Below are 21,416 nucleotides of genomic sequence, written 5' to 3'. Positions count from 1 at the left end.
TAGTACCTTTTCTCTTTCGAATCCAAATCTATATAGAGGAGCAAATGAGCAGTTGCAAATTTTGCAAAGAAATAAAGATCAAACGAAGATCAAAGGGTGAGGACCCTTTTTCAGAATATAGTCATGGAAGAAGAGCAGTTTGAAGAAGAGGAGGAGGTCCATGGTCTGGAAGATAAGTGTAGTGCCCCTTTCTTAACCAGAGCTGCCTATGAAGAATCATTATCCAGAGGCACTGCTTGTGAGTTTGTTGTACCTATAGAACAATGAGCTTATCAGTAGAATCAGCCAGCAATAGGTCTTACCATCCTCAAAGAATCTGAGCCTAAAGCTAGCCCAGATTCTAATGACTATGCAGATCTGCAAATTGACCAGCCTTCTTTTATCCCCAGTCTAGTGATCAAAAAGGGAGGAGAAAGCTCCCCATCATCTTATGTTTCTCTATCTGCTTAAGTGAAAATCCTTCAAAATTGCCCATTAGGCACTGAAGTAGGCCAGAATTCAATGCCCAAGGCTAATATGGATAATATCTGTCTTGATATTCCGAAGCCTGCCCAACTAGCCTCCACACAGCTTGAAAGGGTAGTTTTCCAGATCACAGAGGAAGAGGATGCACAGTTTTGGGACACCTCCTTGGATGTAGACTATTCTAAGGAGGATGCAGAAGCAGATGAATTCCTTGTGTCCCCTGCACAAGAATACATTGGTTCACCATTCATATTAATTGTGCAGGCCACAAATGACACAGTCAAGTACGCAGCAGCCATTGTTATTCAGCAGGCGTACAAAGGCTTCCACGAAGAACATCCAATGATGAGAGCACACAAAGAGGGGGTGGAATATAACCATCTCTACCTAAGAAGCTCAAATGCCACAAACTGTTTGAGGTAGATGGTCAAATAAATCCAATTTTGCAGCTCTTTGATGAATCGGCTGATAGGCAAGCTGAAAGGAAGGAGGAAATGTTTTTTGATGGCCCATTCAATGGGTTGTTCATCAAACTTTATTTCAGTTAAGGATTTCAAGCCTCAGTATTGTACATATGTTTTTCTTTCAGTTTTTATGTTATGCTAAAAAGACTCCATGCCCAATGGAATACTAGGAAAATGTTTTTTAAGCTTGTTTTGTGTGAAGGCATTGGTCTACAGTTCTTGAGACCTCATAGGGAGGATCTCATCCCCAGAAGGAGCCAGTGTTAGCTTTGCTACATACTTCGGCATTTAGAGGACCAAATATTAGCCTGGCCGTGTATTTATGCTCAAAAGGGAGCTCGCAGTAGTCTATTTTCTTCTTCTCCTTCATTTTTCCTACACTCCCAAAGTCTGCAAGTTTGCTTAAAATCATGCCAAGGGATCCATTCATGCTATTGAAATCTCCAATTTTCGTCAAGGGTCATCCACCGATCGAAATAGTTGCAGCTGGAGAGCCCTTGGAAGGGCAAAAATGCACTATCGGGAGGCAAAAAATGCATTTAAACAGTCAAAAACCCAAATCACAGGCTTAACAGTCCAAATGCACAACAGTTGTTCGATCTGGCCGATAAACGGCCCAGATCTAAGCGGAAAATCACAATCGGCATAGGTGGGTAGCGACAATAGGTGTAAGACATCGCCGATCAGCGATCGCCAATGATCGGATCGGCACATTGCATCGACGGATCGCAGTCGGGGAGGCGAGTCAGAGGTTATCGGCGCAGACAGTATGCAATGAGCGATCGCGATCGACAATTCCACGAGGACCGTCTATCACGCACGCGGATCAACAGCCTAGATCGCATCACAATATCGCTATCGGGAAAACCAAAGGGGTAGGGCCTTTACATATACATGCATGTGACCCAATGGGCCAGACCCGATGGTGTTATAAATGATTTCTTATAAAATTTCAAGTTCGCGCCAAAGCCTTGTTTAATGCATTTCTCGTGTATTTTGTTATACAATGAAATACAAAGGAACCGTGGGCGAGTGCTGATAGTGATGAACCCGGACCCGAAAGGGTCTGGGAAGTGAAATATATATATTTTGAAGTCCGCCAAGGTCAATTTTCCCGTGTTTTCAATGTTTTTCAAGCGTAAGTCAAAATACAAAGGAAGCAAGGGACCCGGCCTACTTGCGACATGCGACATCGACCCAAGGGCAGACCCGATAGATAATTAACCCATAAATGAGGACTTTTGAAGTTCGAAAGAAGCAGAATGGGAGGGATTTCTCAGTATTACAGTGTTTTCTTTATACAATAGAAAACAATCATTATTAAGCATTTCCAACAGATGAAAGAGGTCCAAATAGCCATTCCATCACTTAAAAGAGGCCGAAAGAAAGAGACAGAAGGATGTAAGTGGAAAAGAGACAACACATCATGATGCAGCCTGCAACAGAAGTGATCAAGGATCATGGACAGTGCAACATAGCCAAATCAACCAGAAACGATCACGACATCGACATCACATCTTAGCAAACAAACAGAATGATTGCGGGGCGTCTCTGGCATGGTAGAGCTCCCAGACAGCGCAGCCACTACCCAAAATATCTGGATGCGGTTTTTCTTTGTCAGAGGAGGAAAACCACCGAGCCATGCTTGCCGGTAGGGGAATCAAACTGTTAGGGAACGGATCAGGAAGATTAAGACTCTGAGCCTTCTAGAGAGCTCAGGAGCATTATAAATAGGCTATAAATAGTTGTTAGTAAGATGTAATAAGGGTTCAACTTTTGGAGATTATTCCTCCTCTGTTCCTTCAAGATTCCATCTGCAGTCTTTAGTAATACAAGCTTCTTTCGTTGTTATATGTTTAATGTCCATTTCTCTTCTGTTCTATGCTTTCATTTAAACAATTTGTTCAGGTTTTCTTTGTGTTTAAGGCCAGATAACTGTCATCTTATCTCTGCTTTGATATATTAGATTTGCAAGCTTCTTTGCTGCCTATGGCTAGCCATTTATATGTGTGATTATATATGCATCTGCCAGTATAGTTAGTAAGTTCATTTGCTGCTTGTAGCTAGCCATTCATATAGGTTCATGTATGCAATCTACTGGCATAGTCAGTATTCTCCATCTATCCATTAAATCTACAAACTATTGAGCATTAGCAGTCTAAAGCTTTCTGTTGTTGGGGGTGTTCATGCATGTCTTGAGTGTGAATAGAGCTGGAATGGTTATATGACTTGATCCAAACCATCTTTCATTCCAATAGTTTAGAGAACAATATTGAAGATTATATGTTACCAGGAATCTCCGATTTACAACCTTGGAGAGTTTCCTGGAGTGATAACAGGTCTTTCAGGGATGGAGGAAGAAAAGGTCCTGAGTATTGCCTGTTGATCGAGCATCCTTTGAGTGACGTCGAAGGAGCAATGGAGTCTTCTCCACTGAATGCTATTCAGTTGATAAGGAAAGTGTTCCTTCAAATACCTACACCACCTCCATCCTCATCCCATCCATCCACACTGCCTCCATCCTCACCCCCACCACCCACCCCATCACCAACACCACCCCCACCTCCACCACTATTCAACGTGGTGAACTTCGTAAAGCTACCTGTATTCAAGGGTGTAGGAAATGAAGATCTGGACCATTTTTGGTTCATCACGAAGGACGTTTGGGAAGCTCAGGGTATCACGGACGACCAAATGAAGAAATACACGTTGGTTAGTGCTTTGTAGGACTGTGCACTAACGTGGTACATTAAGTATAGTACTGATAACCCAATGTCCACGTTGGTAGATATCCAGGTTGCACTGAGTAGAGAATTTAGTAGACCTAAGTCTCAAGCGCAATTAATTGTGGGATTCAAGGAGATCATGATGAAGCCTGGGGAGACACCCTGGGATTTGGATTAAAGATTGAAGTGTATGATCCGTGAAGCCAAAATTAACCTAACTGATGGGCAGCACTGCAAATGATTCGTGGCCTTGCTCCTACCCCACCTAAGGGTTGTACTATCACAACAGAAACTTGGGACCCAGGCAGAAGCTCTAGAAATCGTGATGAGACTGCATGAGACCTCAATGAAGGATGCTAATCGGGGGGTTTAGTAGATTCATGTGTAGTTGCAGAACCTTTGCCTCGAAATGAAAAGTCTGAAGAAGGACATAGCAGCTCGGCCAGAGGCGCGCAAAGAAATTTGGTGCCTAAAATGCAAAGGTCAGGGGCATGACAAGGATCACTATCTAGTGTTTATGAACTGTGTTGTAGTAGGAGACCAATGCCTCTACAGCCAAAGGCTGTGGCAGGGCCAAGTGCAGGGCCCATGCTATGGTGTGCTATATGCCAGGTGGCTGGGAAACATGTGACTGATAATTTCCATTTGCTGTAGAAATTTGTACAGACACCACAACAACTCTTTTGCAATTTCTGTCAATCAGTAGGTCATGACAAGCGTAATTTCCATAGTTACAAATTAATGATGGATAGGACACCTGCGTACAGGGTGTAGGCAGAAATGTGGCCTCTAGAGCAATGAATTGGGGGAACACGAGGTGAGTATGAGGGGCGTGGCCGAGGCCGAGGTGGAGGGGACCCTGGTAGAGGCCAAGGGTAGCTTATTTGTTACAATTGTGGAGGACCAGTACAATATGAGAGGGACTGTTTTAATCCGATGAAACTGTCAGGCCACTACTGTACTCAGTTTTACCATGTGATTGAGGATTTCCCTATATTGTTGGCTAAGATTCGTGAAAAGGGGGCATAGCCTCCGCAACCAATGCAGAACCTCCAGATGATGAGGGCTGAGCCTTGCGAGGAAGACCCTAAGGTAAACATTATGCTGCGAAGTGGAACCACGACTGGGGAGGATAAAGGGAAGTAGCCTACAGAAGGTGAATGGGTCCATAAAGCACCAGAAAAGGAGACTGGGTTTGATTTGGAGTGCACAAAAGAAACATTTATGGAAGAAAAGAAAGCTTCGTTGAGGCCTCTACCTCAAGAAGTCAAGAGAAACCAATCAAAGAAATGGACCCATCCATTATTACCATGTTATTGGAGACCTGCATGAAACTACTCTGCGATAGTAAGGCTATGAAGGGCGTACATGAACTGATCAATCGGTGTGCTGGCAAGGATGGCGCTACTGGCAAACCATGCATAGTCAAAAGTCTTGGCAAGCATAAGGCAAGGACTGGGCGTGAGATGAGGCTCATCGCGTAGATAGGGGAATACGAAATGGACCAAGTTATCTTGGATCTGGGGTCTGATGCAAATGTTTTGCCAAAGAAAACATGGGAAAGAATGGGGAGACCTGCGCTCCAGTGGTCTCTGATCCAGTTAAGGATGGCGAATCAACAGAAAATTATCTCGATGGGGAGGCTACAAGGGGTGATAGTTGACATCGAAGGCGCGAGCACACTAGCGGATTTTGAGGTAATAGAGATTGTGGATGATAAGAATCACTACCCTACGCTCCTTGGCATAGATTGGGCCACTGACAGGAATGGGGTAATAACCCTGAAGAAGCGAAAGATGATATTTGAAAAGAAGTTGCTTCGCATAGTGGTTTCGCTGGATCTTATAGAAGGATTGCACTATACAAAACTAGTCTGTGATTATGAAAGTGATTACAACTTGGACTAGATTTACAAGATAATAGCATGAGACCAGGATTGGGTAAATGTGACAGAAGACGAGCGTATCGCATGGGATCGTGAGAGCTCCTGCACATCAGATTTGGACAAAGAATTAGAGCACTGGCAGAACCGATTGGATGAAGTATCTATGTTGCATTGTAATATAATGACCAAGTCATTGCACTGCATGTCATCAGAAATAAGGAATTTGCCTCACTATTAAGGGCTAACTGATGTTGATCGCTTTTTGGATGCATTTGAGAGAGAAGTGCCGGAGAAGCATCACTTCCAGGCCTTAGACTGGGTACTGCATGCTACGCTCGCAAGATGGTGGGGTACGCATAAGGATACTTTCGGTGATTGGCACAACTATAGTAGGATGATGGGAACACGTTTTGGATAGCTAAAAGTGCAGATGACAGATAAGTATGATGGAAGGGATGATCTGCGTGATCACTTGCCCAAATGGACTAAGGCTTATGGAGCAGAGCCCCAACCTAAATGGGTGCATCTGTTTTGTCATACCTTGGATGTCATACCAATGAATTGGTACTTGGAAACATAGCTCCGCCATGGCACTGAAGAATGCGGCATCTTGCGCCAGGGGTTTATAATGACGTTTAGCTTTGAGGATGGGTTTGATTGTATTGACGCGGTGCTACAGGAGGTTAAAGCAATGATTTTTAGGATATCGCAAGATTCTTTGGACCTAATTCAACCTGATTGGACTACCCAGCTGAACCATGCACTGGAATTCTATAACGTGACTACTGAAGAAGAAGACGAGGATCCCAAAAAGATTAATATTTCAGAAACCGAGGGTCACCGTGAGGTTTAAGGTCCACATATAGAGGATCCAGACATAACCGTGCCGCTAAAAACTAGGTAGGTCAACTTTGGCACAGAGGCAGAGCCGAAATTTGCAAAGATTGGGGACTATTGGGACAATGTGACAATAGACAAGGTCGCTGAGCTCCTCCACAAATATCAGGATTTTCTCCCCACTAAGTTTTCTGATCTAAAGGGAATCATAGGAGACCTAGGTGTCATGAAGATCACCCTAAGACCGGATGCGAAACCTATAAAACAAATACCTTAGCGCCTTAATACGAAGTATAAGGAAAGGGTTTGCACTGAGTTAGATAAGATGCTCGCGGCAGGAATTATTGAACCAGTGGAAGAATCTGATTGGGTAAGCTTGATAGTGGTTTAGGAAAAGAAACAAAAAGAAGAAATAAGGATATGCGAGGATCTCTAGAAATTGAATGACGCTTGTGTCCATGATCCTTTCCCAACCCCATTCATTGACGTGGTCCTAGATAATGTAGGCGGCCAAAAAGCATACTCTTTCACTGATGGTTTCTTTGGGTACCATTAGATTAAAATCATGCTTGAGGATAGAAGTAAGATGACCTTCGTCACTGAATGGGGATGTTTTCAGTACATCGTAATGCCTTTTGGGTTGAAGAATGTGCCAACAATCTTTTCGCGCATAGTCATTACGACATTCAAAGACTTCATTCATAAATTTCTGGAGGTATACTTTGACGATTGGACAGTGTTTGGATTGGTCAAGCGCCATGTGGCAAGTCTGCACTTGATGTTGGATACATGTCGGAGATACCAGATCACGCTCAATCTGAAGAAGTGTCTATTTTGTGTCCCCTTTGGGATCTTACTGGGTCATGTGGTATGCGGACAAGGATTGATGGTAGACCTCGAAAAGATAGTGGTGATCATCAACTTGGAGGCGCCGAGGAATGTGAAACAGCTGCGTGAAACTCTAGGGCATACCAGATACTATAGGAATTTCATCAAGAGCTATGCCCAAATCATCGCGCCTATGGAGAAATTGTTGAAAAAGGATGCTACGTTTTGTTGGAATGATGAATGTCAGAAGAGCTTGGACATGCTAAAAGAGAAAATGGTCGCCACACTAATCCTTGTCTTCCTGGATTGGAGAAAGGAATTTGATGTGCACGTGGACACATCACGTATTGCATTGGGGGCCATGCTGACACACTCCAGTGAGGGAGAACTGGATCACCCTATAGCATTTGCAAGTAGGAAGCTGTCTAAAGTAGAGAAAAATTATTCCACGACAGAGTGCGAAGGATTAGTGATGGTGTATGCGCTCCAGAAGTCTAGGGACTATTTGTTGGGCAGACACTTTAAGATGTATATGGAATATTTTGCGTTGAAGTACCTTGTCAATAAGCTTGTGTTGGGGGAGGAAATATGTAGTGACTACTGTTGTTCTAGGAGTACGACTTTGAAGTTATTGTGAAGCTAGGACGACTAAACGCGGGACCTAATCATTTGTCGCGCATTGAAACGAGAGAGGAACCTACTAATTTGGATGAAGGGCTGCCTGACGCACAGAAATTTGTGGTATGTGTTGCAAATAGTCACTTTGAAGATATCATCCACTTCCTGACGATAGAATCGGCTCCAGAAGGTTACAAAAGTCAACAGAAGAAGGAACTAGTAGTGCACGCGAAAAACATTTCCATCATTGTAGGGCACTTGTACAAAATGGGGTCAGACGAAATATTGTGATGTTATTTACCTGACTTTGAACGAAGCAACATCCTCACTGAGGCTCATGGAGGAGCTATAGGAGGACATTATGCAGGGAAAACAGCAACGCAGAAGGTTCTATGTGCTAGGTTGTGGTGGCCAACCCATCATAAGGATTCGAAAGCATATTGTAGGGCATGTGACGCATGTCAAATGCTTGGCAGGTCATTATGGAGGGATGAACTATCTCTAATGCCATAGGTGATGTTACAACCATTCGAGAAATGGGAAATTGATTTTGTGGGTCCAATTCAGCCTCAAGGAAAGAATATGGATGTGTGGTACATCATCACCGTGACTGAGTACTTGACTAGGTGGGCAGAGGTGCAGCCTGTGAAGGACTATAGAGGCACGACAGTAGCAACGTTTATTTTGGAATATGTGCTGACAATATTTTTCTGTCTAAAGAACTTGATGAGTGATCGTGGTACGCAATTTCTTAACGAAACAATCACACATTGACAGAAGAATTCAGGTGTATCATCAGAAAAGCATGCCTTATCATCCACCAACCAATGGGACCATGGAAGCATTCAATAAGATACTAGAGAGCGCACTGATGAAGGTCTGCAATGCTTAAAGAAATGACTAGGATGTGCGCGTACCCACGGTTCTATGGGCCTACAGAATGACTTGTAAGAAGCTGACTGGGAAAACGATTTTCAGACTCATGTATGGCATAGAACCTGTGATGCCAATGGAATACATTGCACCTAGTCTGTGCATAGCGGTACTCACAACAATGGCGGACTGCGGAGCCCTGGAAGAGAGGCTCACACAACTAGCAGAGCTTGAGGAGGACCTATTTCTAGTTGGATTTCATCAACAAGTTCAAAAGGAGCATGAAAAGGCATGGCATGATTGGCACATCAAACTGCACACCTTCAAGGCAAATGATCTGGTCTTGTTATATGATAGTAAATTTGATAAATTTCCAGGGAAACTTAGGATGCACTGGTTAGGGCCATATGTCATCAAGGAGGTTATTGATGGTGGAGCAGTTCAACTGGTTAAATTGAATGGAGAACCCTTCCTAGGGAATGTGAATGGTAGCTGATTGAGGCCATACATCGATAATCTAGCTAGGTGACTATATGAGGGAAGCAAAGTCTTAGTGCTCCAGGCAGTTGAAAGGAAGCGTGGGACTATAAAATACATTGCCAGGGTCAGAGAGCTGTGCGATCGGGGAACTGTACGGAACAAAGATATGTCACAAAGCCCATAGAAGCACACAGGAAGTTGCGCTAATAAGGGAAAAACCACGCAGGATAGCCGGAAAGTGACTGTTAAAGTCACTGTTCATGATTTGACGATGAAAAAATGGCCAAAGGGAGCGGGGGGGGAATTTAAGTCGGAATTTATGGACCAAATCTTTGAAAATCTGCCGCCAATCTAGCATTAATGAACCGATTTTGGGGGGAACAGTTGGATTTGAATTCAAAATGGCCTATAAATTACATATGGCCACCCAACGGAAAACACTTTGCATATTGAGAAATTGTGAGTTGTGTTGTGTGTTGTGCATGAACCGCGCATTTTTCGAAGAGCTACTTGATTGCCCAGTGTTCGATCGATTTCCGGAAACTGACTGCAAAATCATCCGTGACATTATTCTAGGAGCAGCAGCCATGGACGCTTAAGCAATGATAGTCGAGCGAGCTGTTTCGGAGGTCACTATGGCAGCAGAAGGAGCTACCTCGGAGGTTGCGCCTACAAAGATACCAGCAGAAGTACCAAAGTCTCCATGGTCACCTAGACCAAGGCCTACCTTGACTAAGGAGGGTCCCAAGAACAAGAAGGGCAGGCAGGGCATGACACTGCAGTCAGTGCACACATCTCTTAGAAAACACCCACAGAAGGATAATCCCACCACACAGGAAAAGGGAAAGATGATTAACCTAGAGCCGGAAGAAGAAGAGATCAAGGATATCCCTGAGTATGTTCCTCCGCATAGGGGCAAGACCAAGGTGCCCAAAGACATTGATGAGAGTAAGGTCACCCTGCACACACCCCTCTTGCTGGACCAAATTGTGATCAAAGGAATATGCTTGGGGTATGTCCCCCTTTTGAAATTAGAATATTGAGATTTAGCAGACATAGAGCGGTTCCCTCATTTAGCAATGGACCAAATCATGCATCACGTTTTCCATAAAACCATTGGAATGAACGCATTGGAACCATGGAAGTGGCTAAGAGGCATGGATAAGGCAGGACTGATCAACCTATTATGGGTGTTGCATTACAACCGCACACCCATCACAATGGTGGTAATCAAGCAGCTACTATGCTTGGTACACGATGGGTGTCTGTGGCTGGAGAAGCCGATAACCATCACTGATATGTTGATCCATAGGATCACGTGGCTGCCATACACAGGGGAAAATCTGGCGATGATGTTTGGCGGAAATGCTGGTGAGCATGCCCTCGCAGAGGCTATGAAGGAAAAGTTCAAGTTAAAAAAGAAGCCACAAGGCTATGCCATTACGAGTATCTCTGACCCCATGGTTAAAGTGGAAACACAAATCTTGGTAGGGAAGGTCACACGGAAGTGTCGTATAGATGAAGTGTCGGCACCAGTCATAGCTTTGGCAGCCCAATGCGTGGAGGGAGTTTAATTTAATTGGGTGCACTACCTCTACAATGAGTTCCTCGTGAACTATCGTGAGGCATAGGATCTCAACAAGCCATTCCACTATGCATGGCTCTTGCTGTCCATAGTGCTCGTAGCATGGGAGCTACCTGAAGGCATTCAGTTTCCTCCGGTCACGCCAGAACTACTAGAGGTAGTGAAGTACGCTTTGTTGTGGGTAACTAAGGATCCTCAGCAGACAAATCGTAGCAAGATATTTTGGATCATGATGGAGATGAACATGCATATGGCCATCAACTGCAAGCTGTAGTTGTCACCTACTAATTTTGACAGATTGTAGCAATATGTGGAATTCATGGCTGACTTCCACCATGTCTCAATAAGGGAATGGAGGGACCCTGAGCAGAAGTGGCACGACTTACCCTACTTGGCAATAGATGATGCAATCGACACAATCCTTGACTGCTGGCTAGTAGAGTCGCGCACTGCCTCGGACTTAGCTGTGGAATCGAGCAAGTTTGCCGCACAGTGCAAGAAGGAAGAGGCAAAGCTAAAGATGGAACAACTGGCCATGAAAAGGAGAAAGGAGGCCAATGACAAGGCCAAGGTGAAGTGCGCTTTTTTGCAACTGTCAGGTGGGCATGCAGGAGAAGAGGAGTGCTGCTCTGATGGAGGTCAGAAGTCTCCTTCACCAGAAACAGAGGAAGAAGAGGACAAACAGACAGAGCAGGGAGGAGCAGATCTGGAGACGACTCCATTCTGTATCAAGCACACCAGAGGACCAGAAAAATTAGGGTCATGGAAGAAGTCCAAGGCTACCAAGATGTCTCTGGATCCGATCACCCTAACACAAGGGGATTTTAATGATATAGGGGATACGGTGTGGGATGCCACCACAAAACTACTGCAATAGTTTGAGCAGCAGTAGCATCAGGTGTTAGGGACTGTTTAGATGGGTCTGTGTGAGATTCAGATCCATGCATCGTGGATTCAGACTAGTGCGACGTCCACCAGTTTGGCCGTTGGCACCTCATAAGTCGCACAGATGCTGCGCGTAAGGGACCCCTAAGCCATAGTGCTGCCAGATGGAGCATTGTTGACAGAGATTGAAACTGACAGGCTGCTATCAGGGCCATTAAGGGAATGGGACTTAACTTGGTAGTGCTTCCTAGCGAGGTGCTTCACCTTCTGCAGGATGGTATGATTGTAGAACTTCGGGCCCATCAACAATGCGCTTTGAAGGTGATCAACGAGAAAAAGGTCGACAATGCTCAGATGGATGTATAGAGAGACTCAACTATTAACCTTGTGACAGACCTGATAGACAAGAATCAACTTATAATCAAGGTTGTGGATGAGGCATGCAGAACTGTCCCAGAGCTAGCCATTCCCGAGGTTGAGCCAATAGATGTGCAGGTTCGAAAACTCATTGCGGGAGTGCGCGATGCACGCACAGAGTTGGCAAAGGTTCAGCTGGAGCTGAACCTCAAAATTTTAGAATTGCAGTTGAAGGCCCAGCCTTCGACTCCGCTGGAAGTTAGGGAGCAGCGTGCGACTGACATGACAGATGTGATAATAACAGTAGCGAGTGCAGTGATGGACTGTATGATGATTTTTGAGCAGTTGCTCGAGGTACTCATTAGCCTGCAAGAAGACCCCAATGTGCAGAGGTTGGAGATAGAAGCACATGAACTACAACAATGTAGAGGCTAGAGACAAAAGCGCGGGAACTACAACAATGGTATGACGAGGTTAAAGCGACAGTGCGCATTGTTGCCATCATGGAGAGACTCGTGAAGCTGCAAGAGGCCAAGGCATTGAAAGAACCGGTCGATACAACTCAGCACAAGGAAGTAGTACTGACGGCCCACTTGAAGCCTTGGTTGGACAAGGCCTACTTGGTCATGGCCTCCATTGAAGGCATTCTGGCTATTCTATAGGAGACTTAGCAGAAGCTCCAGGTTGATACCGCAGGGCTAGCGACAGAGTGGTTGGTCGAGGATATGAAGCAAGAGGTCACGTAGTGCACTGTCGAAGTAGCAGTTGTCCAGGTCGAGCTAGGAGGTCTTCATGACAAGATCTCCACGCTAGTAGAGTGACTCGAGGGTGAGTCACCATGTTTGTGTTGGGGGCCTGTTGGGAACGAGTTCCCCTAAGAGTCAGTTTTGGGGCTAAAAGCCTATGTTTTGGGGCAGAAAGCCCAAATTTTGTATAAAGAATGTAAATTCTCCGCATTTTGTGGTTGTGGAGCGTGAAGATGTCAAGAGTCATTAAGGGTTGTCCACCCTTGTTTTGTAAAGAATCATGTCGGCTGTAAAGATCCACCCATGGTCCGCGGACCATGGGATTGTATAAAAAGAAGCTAAGTAAGTAAGTTCTGAGGAGTAGTAGAAAGAAAGAGAGTTCTAAGTGCTTTGGGTCATAGGAGAGCTAAGAGCGAGAGTCTTAGCGTAGGTAGAGGCTCTGCAGCTGAGTGTGCAGAGGCCTAGGGTAGAAGTCCGCAGCTGAGTGTGTGGACCCCTGCAGCTGTGTGCGCAGGGCAGATAGAGTCTGTACTGGGAACTTGAATCATCAATAAAGAGAAGTATTCTGAAATTGCTATGTATTTTGTCTCTGATTATTGCATCCAATTATGTTATGTTAAGTTCTAGGTTTACATTATAATGCTAATTTGATGCGCGAATGTATCTGTTTTTGTCTTTCATTTGAACGCAAGAAAGAATATATGTTTACGTGAAGATAACCTTAATTTCATGGTAAAATTGGCAAACACTTAAGGTAATTTAGGAACTTGTAACCGTACATAGTTACAAAGGCACGTATGTGCCTGGATCGTTGGTTAGGGTTATGTGAAGGTCAGTCGTATACCTTCATGAAGGTTTTGAAGGTCGGAGAAGAAGGAACATCGAATAGCCCTAAGGGCTTATCGATTTGAGTGAAGATAGGAGTTAGGATATAAGATCAACATCATGACCATGTCAGGGTGCAGAAACTTAGTTCCTGAATCCCCCCATACTGCTTCAGGTGAGACTTCAGTCCGCACTCTACGAATGGATGCCGAAAGGGCCAGTAGTGTGGGGATTTTCTTGGCTGCTTGACGCTGAACCTAGGTCAGGGCCCATCAAGCCAACATCAATATTTATCACTTATTATTTTTCGCTCACATAGCAAGTCAGTTGAGAATCAATACCCGTTATTTCTGTTGGAAATCCTGAAACATATGTTGGCTAGGATCAAAGCAAGAAATAATGAATCCTCCCACTTTATATATGTTGGTTTGATGGAGATTGATTGAGGTTCAGAGTCTCGTGCGTGCCAACAAAACCCTCAACTACTAGACCTTTTGGCAATGACCTGCAAGCAAATCACAATATCACTCGAAGCAGTTATGGGAGGCTAGAGAACCAGGCTTGTACAACTGAAGGTATATCCACGTAGTGGCGCTGTGGCTTTACTTATACTCTCTATTGATCTTATAAATTTGCATGCATAATAACTTCGCGTAGATGTTTAAATTATATCACTTTAAACCCATAAACTCTAACAAATAGCAATATATCTTACAGTTCTTCGCATAATTCAGTGAAAAACATACATAATGATACTAACAACAACAAAGACTGAACACAGAAAGATATACAGTTCTTCGCCAAAATTCTTCTTTATTAATATAAATCTTCAGTACGTATACATCTTTGACTTGTGCACCCAGCTGCAGGTGGTATGCACACTCAAGTGTAGAGTCTTCCATGCCTCCACGCACTTAGTCGCAAAGCATTCCCCAAAACTACAGACTATAGACGTGAATATAGAGATTCAACACTATGATGAAATTACCTGATATGATTACAAAGTATTACATCTCCTTAAATACATTTCATCTTTACAAAAACCATGGTCCACATACCATGGATCCACAAAACAAGGACTAATACTCGATACCCATTACAAAATAAGGGCTTTATCCCATCCCCAAAGCCCTAAAAATTTGCACGATGAATATATCTTCACCAGCTCTGCGTGGTCCACTCATTCTTTTACAGGTTCTTTTACCCAAAACTTGGACCAAGTTAGGCCATGCCCAATAGGCCCCCAACACTAACCCATGACTCATCCTAAGTCACTCAGCTTCGACGCCCTTGATCTTTGTTACGATCCCATTGTACACTGCGTTATACTGCTGGAGTGTTTCTGCCATCAATTTTTCTTCTTGGCACGCCTCCTTTAGCAAAGCTTCTGTAGTAGGGACAACAGTATTTTGCAATATCTCTGCTTCCCTTCTCTTCAATTCCTTCAGCCTCTTGTCCACTGCCTGCGAAATTTGTAGGGCTTCCTCCTGCCATGGCTGAGTCCTCTCCTGCAAGATCTGTGCTTTCCATGAAGATCATCTATTTGCGCCTGGAGGTTCTTTCCTTCATAAATGCTGGCAAGCCTCTACAAGACTAGTAAGGTCTTCACAGCTGCCAAGATCTCATCATGCCACTTCTGCTTGGCCTGCAGTTCCTCCTCAATCTTCAGGACATTTGGATCCTCTTGTAGTGAGGTCCAAATCTACATCGTATCATCGAGCAATTTTCCACAATCTGCGACCGTATCAGATATGTCTTTCAATGCTATGGTGAGGTCCCTTTGTCTATGCTCCTGAACCTCTAGTGACATAATTGGATACAACCTTATTTGTAGCTATGATATCTGCACTTCGTATTCAAATTTAAACTTAGCCATAGCATTCTTTGAGTCCTTGATTGCGAGGGCGAGCTTCGTGACCTTTTCTGCTGGTGCTTCATCCTCACAGACCTGCACGTCTAGATCTGTGCTGCAAGTCTTAGAAATGACCTTCTCCAGCTGTTCTTGTTGATGCCTTGCTTCCTTCCTTCGATGTCCCCATGAGTGAGAAAGAGCGACACTAATCCCTTACTCTTATCCACCTTCTGCTTCTTTCTTGGCCACATTTTCACCACAAAGGGTGAATCTTCTGATACCTCTACGTCGCTGAGGTGTTCTTCACATTCTTGTCCTCACCCTGTTTCTTCATTGACATATTTTCTACTCGTACCTGCACCGTACGAGGTACCCGTTTCTATTCCAACTGCTCCAACTGCTCCACGGGGTGGATTCATCCATTTTTCTGGTTAATCCTGCATTATTACAAGGAGATCATCTTCTATTACCAGGTATGGAAATGGATGCCATGTCTCCATTGGGTCCTTCCTTTGGGCCATCTCCTTATCTTTTTGTTTACCCACGAATTCATCCACGAGGTCCTTTCCTTGATATGGCAACACTATTATTCTTCTGATGAGCATCTCATCAATCAGGATCCTTGTCCCTAGCCAAATGCAATCATCATGTACTAGTGCGAGGAGCTTTTGCACGCAGATTGTAATAAATGGGCTTCAACCAAAGTGTGGAAAATTTAGCATGTTCAAAATCCCTACTCTCTACACTCCTGCAACCCATTGTTGCGGTTCTAATCTTGTAACTCTGCTATCTGGCTAGTAGACTTTCTTTTGGTACCTACTAGGCCCAAACTGTGGGTATTTTCTTCTGTCATTAAAATCCCAATCTTCAATTTTGAGATGGGTAACCTTCCCCAACACTTCTCCTTCAAAAGTCACTTCCTCTGGCAGTAGTGGTGTATAGGTAGCAAATTTCCCTTCCTTTGGCTCCCTAACTAGCTTTGCGCCTGACCTTCTTGGTGGCATGTACGCTGGGAGCACAGAGGGAATCTCTGCATCCTCTCTCTCCTTCTGCTGAAACTCAGCTTCTTCCTCACTGTCATGGACCTGCTGAGGTGCCTCTTGCTGCATCAATTTCTTTCCTTTCTGCATGGGTAGTTTTCCTTTATCCTCTGTGTTCTTTGCCCACACTTCCTTCTGCATATTCTTCCATAGTGATGTTCTTAATTCTGTTGCAGAGACCTTAGTTGGTCTCTTCTCCTTCGTCCTCTGTGACTACAATTATGGTTGTGTCTATGCTTTTGGTTGTGCTTGTAGCTGTACAGGCACCTTTCTTGGTGACCTTAAGCACATCGGGGACATGGGTACATTTTCTTCTACGGTCTTTCCTGCTTTTGACTCCATGATATCAACTAGACCTTTCTTTGTAAATATCCTAACCAATTATTCCCATCTCCTCTCAGGCATGCAATAAATCTTCTTCACTTAGACGTAATTTTTATTTCTCTAGGGAGCAAAGTGTAAAATGTGGTGTGGGATGCAGTTTTTATAACAATTTTGAATTCTTGTCTCATTATTGGCTTAGATTTGGCTCAGTTAATGCAGGTATGGGTTAGATACAACCAATTGTTCTTCATAAATGATTTTCTCCTGCACCTGTCAATGGTAATTTCCTTTTAACAATTCCCTCTTTCCTTCCAACGGTCATATTTCCGGCTAACTTTGTCAGATTTCCCCTTTGGTGCAGTCAAATCTTCTTTGTCATAGCTCCTTTGGACTTCGGTATACTCCTGAGTATTGCACAGTAATATTCCTTCGGAAAACTCCCTTCCTGCAGAGTAGTTTATAGTCCAGTGCCCACTTTCAACTACACATGTCACTAAGGCTCCCTTTCCTTTATTTTTCAGTGTGAAGCTCTAGGGACATAGTTGTCCCTGTATATCTTCAATATCCTAATATTCACTCATCCTGGAATGATCCGACCATTCAACTTTGTGAGCAGAACAACACCACCATCTGGAATGTTCTTAACGATATATGGCCCCAACCAATGTGTTTTGAATTTCGCCGAAAACTTTGAGAACTTACTATCATATAATAATACAAGATCCCCTTCATGAAATATCTTCTTCATGATGTGCCTGTCATGCTAGGCTTTCTTCCTTGCTTTCTGCACCTACTGATGTAATCCTACTATGAATTTGTCTTCTTCTAAAACTAGTATCTGTGACATTCTTTCGTCCATCATGTCGGGGTCTTCCATATCCGTGACATTTGTAATTGTGAGGCTCAGTACAATGTATTCCATCGACATAACTGCTTCTTGTCCATATACCAACCTGAAAGGTGTCTGCCCAGTCAATTTCTTGCACGTTATTCTGTATGCCCACAACACCACTGGAATACTCAAGTCCCAGTGATCTCTGTTTACATTGCACACCTTGGTCAATGCATTCTCCAAAATCTTATTGAAAGCTTCTACTATCCCATTTTCCCGAGGATGATAGGGAGTGATCTTCTAAGGGTAAACTTGAAATTCCTTAGTTAGTGCTTCAATCATCTTATTCAAAAAATATGTTCCCTAGCCATTCATCAAGATCTTCAGACAACCGAATCTAGACAATATATACTCGAAAATGAACTTCGCAGTGGTTTCTGCACTATAATCCTTTACTAGTTTTGCCTTGGCCCACCATGTCAAATAATTAGTCATGGTGATATACCTTGCACCAGTCCTTTTCCTCGGCGGACTGATAGGTCCAACAAACTCAATTTTCCATTTATCAAAATCCTGCAAGGTCACCTATTAATCTAGGTGGATATTGGTGGCCACCCACCTATTCCACTTGGACACCAAACACTGTCTCTTTCATTTTTTCGGTTTCCTTAATTATAGCACAATTTACTAATTTTGGAAGTTTTTCAGGTCGTGAACTTCCAGAGCCGTTTTGAGACCCTAAATGACGTTTTTATGGAAAACAAAGAGCCCAAAAACATGCCAAATTTTGTTGCAAGTTTTTTTTGGCCTTCTCTTTGAGATCTTCGAAACGAGCTATTATGATAGCCAAATGGAGATTGTATGCCAAAGTTATGACCCCGAGAAGTTTATGTACCAATTTACCCAAACAGGAACCACAGTTTTGGTGCTTTGTCTCCTAGGGTTAGATTTTTGGATGTTTAGGGATTTCCATTGTTTCATAATAATAAATAGGCTTTGGAGCCTCATTGTAACATAGTTCAGAGGTATGTAGATGCCACATCTCTTCTCAGAGATAACCTACCATCAGTTGAGCTTGTTTATTTCCATTCTATTTGTAAGCATATTTCAGTATTTTGATACTAATGAAATGAAGTGTTATTTCTACTGCATTTCTGTATTTATGGTTATATGTGTAATTTGTTGCATTCTTATTTAACTTTGGATTAGTGGTATAAAAAAAGGACATGGTATAAGGAGTTAGGGCTTGATCTGGTTGAACCTTTACAAGACCAACCTTGCAAACCCTGACGACCTCCCATGGCGGATGAAAAGAAAGACGAGGGGTCAAGAGATCTTTCAAAATATTGCTTGAGGAATCCCTCAATCGAAAGAGGAATGAAATGATGGATAATTTTGCCCAGATCCTTCGATGACTACCCACAAGTGACACATCTTCATCCAGCAACCACTCTTGAGGCGCCACTCATTTTAAGGTACAAGTTAACTTTGATATTCCTCTATTTGAGGGCTAGATAGATGTAGACATTGTAGATAAATGGTTGAATCTGTTGGAAGGATATTTTTTAGTTCATGAATTTTCCAATCAGGAAAATATTACTTTTTCACTTCTCAAAGCTTCCCCACACATCAAGGACTGGTGGGATACCTACTGTGAACAAAAGGACGAGAGAGAATCCTCATTGGTTTCAGCCGCAGCCACTTAAGATTCTTTCTGAGATTCCATCAAGGAAAATTTTTACCCTATCAAGAGCTATGAAGATAAATACATAAAGTGGACCACACTATGGTAGGGAAGGGACCAAGATGTGCTAGAGTTCACAAATGTTTTCCTTACCCTCTGCACAAAGTTGGGTATCAAGGATTCTAAGCAGTATTTGGTACTCAAGTACTGCGACTGTCTACAAAAGTACATCAAGGACGAGATGGAGTTCTTGGAAATCACCTCACTTGGCACGACATACCAATATGCTGTCAAGATTGAGCATAAGTTTAAACAAAAGAAGTGGGATTTTGGATCTACGAATCCCAAGCAAGGAAAATGCACACCCAAACCACAGATCAAGGCCAAAGCCAAGGCAGGGCAACCTAGGGCAACCCACCGAAACTGCAAGGAAAGAACAATACTATGAATACCAAGAAGGACACATGAAAATGGTGTGAGTTCCATAAGAGGTCCACTGACAACACAAGTGAGTGTCAGGCCAAGCAGTCACTGGTGTCTAAGCTGGAGGCTTTCAAATCAGATGCATGTTTTGATTCCGAGTCATAACCAAACAAGGGGAATGATAAAGGGAAGAAGATCATTGATGCAAAGCCTAGTTCCACCATGGCTACCACCTAGATCTAGTAGAATGAGCCTAAAGATCTAGAGGAGGGGGAACACCTTTTCCACTCACAGATGTGGGTGAAAGTTTCTTCCCTGTAATTAATTTTCGACAGCAGGAGCCAAAAGAACCTCATTTTAGCATAGTTCATGAAGTGGTTGGGTCTAGAAATGTCAGCACATCTACATCCATACACCATCAGGTGGCTTCACCAAGGATGAGATCTTTGCATTAGCTAGTAGTGTCACCTCCCCTACAGCATCAAGCCCTTCATGGATGAGGTACTGTGTGATGTTTCTCCTCTTGAAGTTTGTGATGTATTATTAGGATAACCATACTTATGGAAGCGACATGTTGTATATGAGTCTAGACCTTTCTCTATGATTATTACTTTGGGAAATAAGTTGTACAGGATACTGGAGGTAGCCCCACCTACTACCATCTCTTTGATCACTGCAAAGCAATGCAGTAAGATCATTTCCCAGACTAGGAAATTTGTTTTCCTTATGATTCACCCTTAGGGAAAGAAGAAGGTTGTGGCCACGACTTCCAAACAAGGCTCCTCCGCATAGCAGCAGCAGATGGACAAGGTCATGGAGGAGTACATGGACATTTTTTCCTCACCTATAAGGGTACCTCTGCACTATCAGGTCAAGAACTCCATCATTCTGACCCCAGGTGCGCCACTACCCAATGGAATGATCTATCGATGCTATGCTCTAGAGAATGATTACATCAAGAGGTAGATTCATGAGTTGTTGCAGAAAGGGCACACCAGGCCAATCTCATCACCTTGTGGGAGCTAGATTGTATTTATATATAAGAAGGACAGGACCTAAAGACTCTGTATTGACTATGAAGCACTGAACAAGATCACTGTCCAGAATAGGTACCCAATCCCACAAATTGATGACCTTTTGGACCAGCTCAAGGGTGCCAAATATTTTAGCAATATTGACTTGAAGTCTTGTTATCACTAGGAACCTATCGAACCCTTTGATGTGTGGAAGACTACCTTCAAATCCAAGGAGGGCCTTTTCAAATGGGTGGTCATGCCTTTCTGGTTGATGAATGCCCCCGAAACCTTCATTAGATTGATGGAAGACATATTATGACCCTTCACCAATGAATTCATGGTGGTGTATTGAGATGACATATTAATCTTCAACCAAAGTTGGGAAGAGAACCTCCGCCATATTCGACAGGTCCTTGAAACCCCACAACAACACAAGTTGTGTGCCAATTTGGAGAAATGCACTTTTGGCATGAACCCGGTTCAATATCTAGGGTACATCATCGATGAGCAGGGTGTGCATGTGGACCCAACCAAGATACAAGTCTTTTGGGATTGGACAATCCCAACCACCCTAACAGAGCTCCACTTATTTCTGCGTCTTTCCAATTTCTATTTTAGGTTTGTGTTGGGGTTCTCTCACATCAATTGGCCTTTAAGTCAAGTCACCAAGG

The sequence above is a fragment of the Pinus tabuliformis genome, chromosome 6, assembly GCF_031772625.1.
Source record: "Pinus tabuliformis cultivar Carrire ecotype Pingquan chromosome 6, CPIR1, whole genome shotgun sequence".
Lineage (NCBI taxonomy): Eukaryota > Viridiplantae > Streptophyta > Pinopsida > Pinales > Pinaceae > Pinus > Pinus tabuliformis.
Note: the sequence above shows the minus strand (reverse complement) of the source record.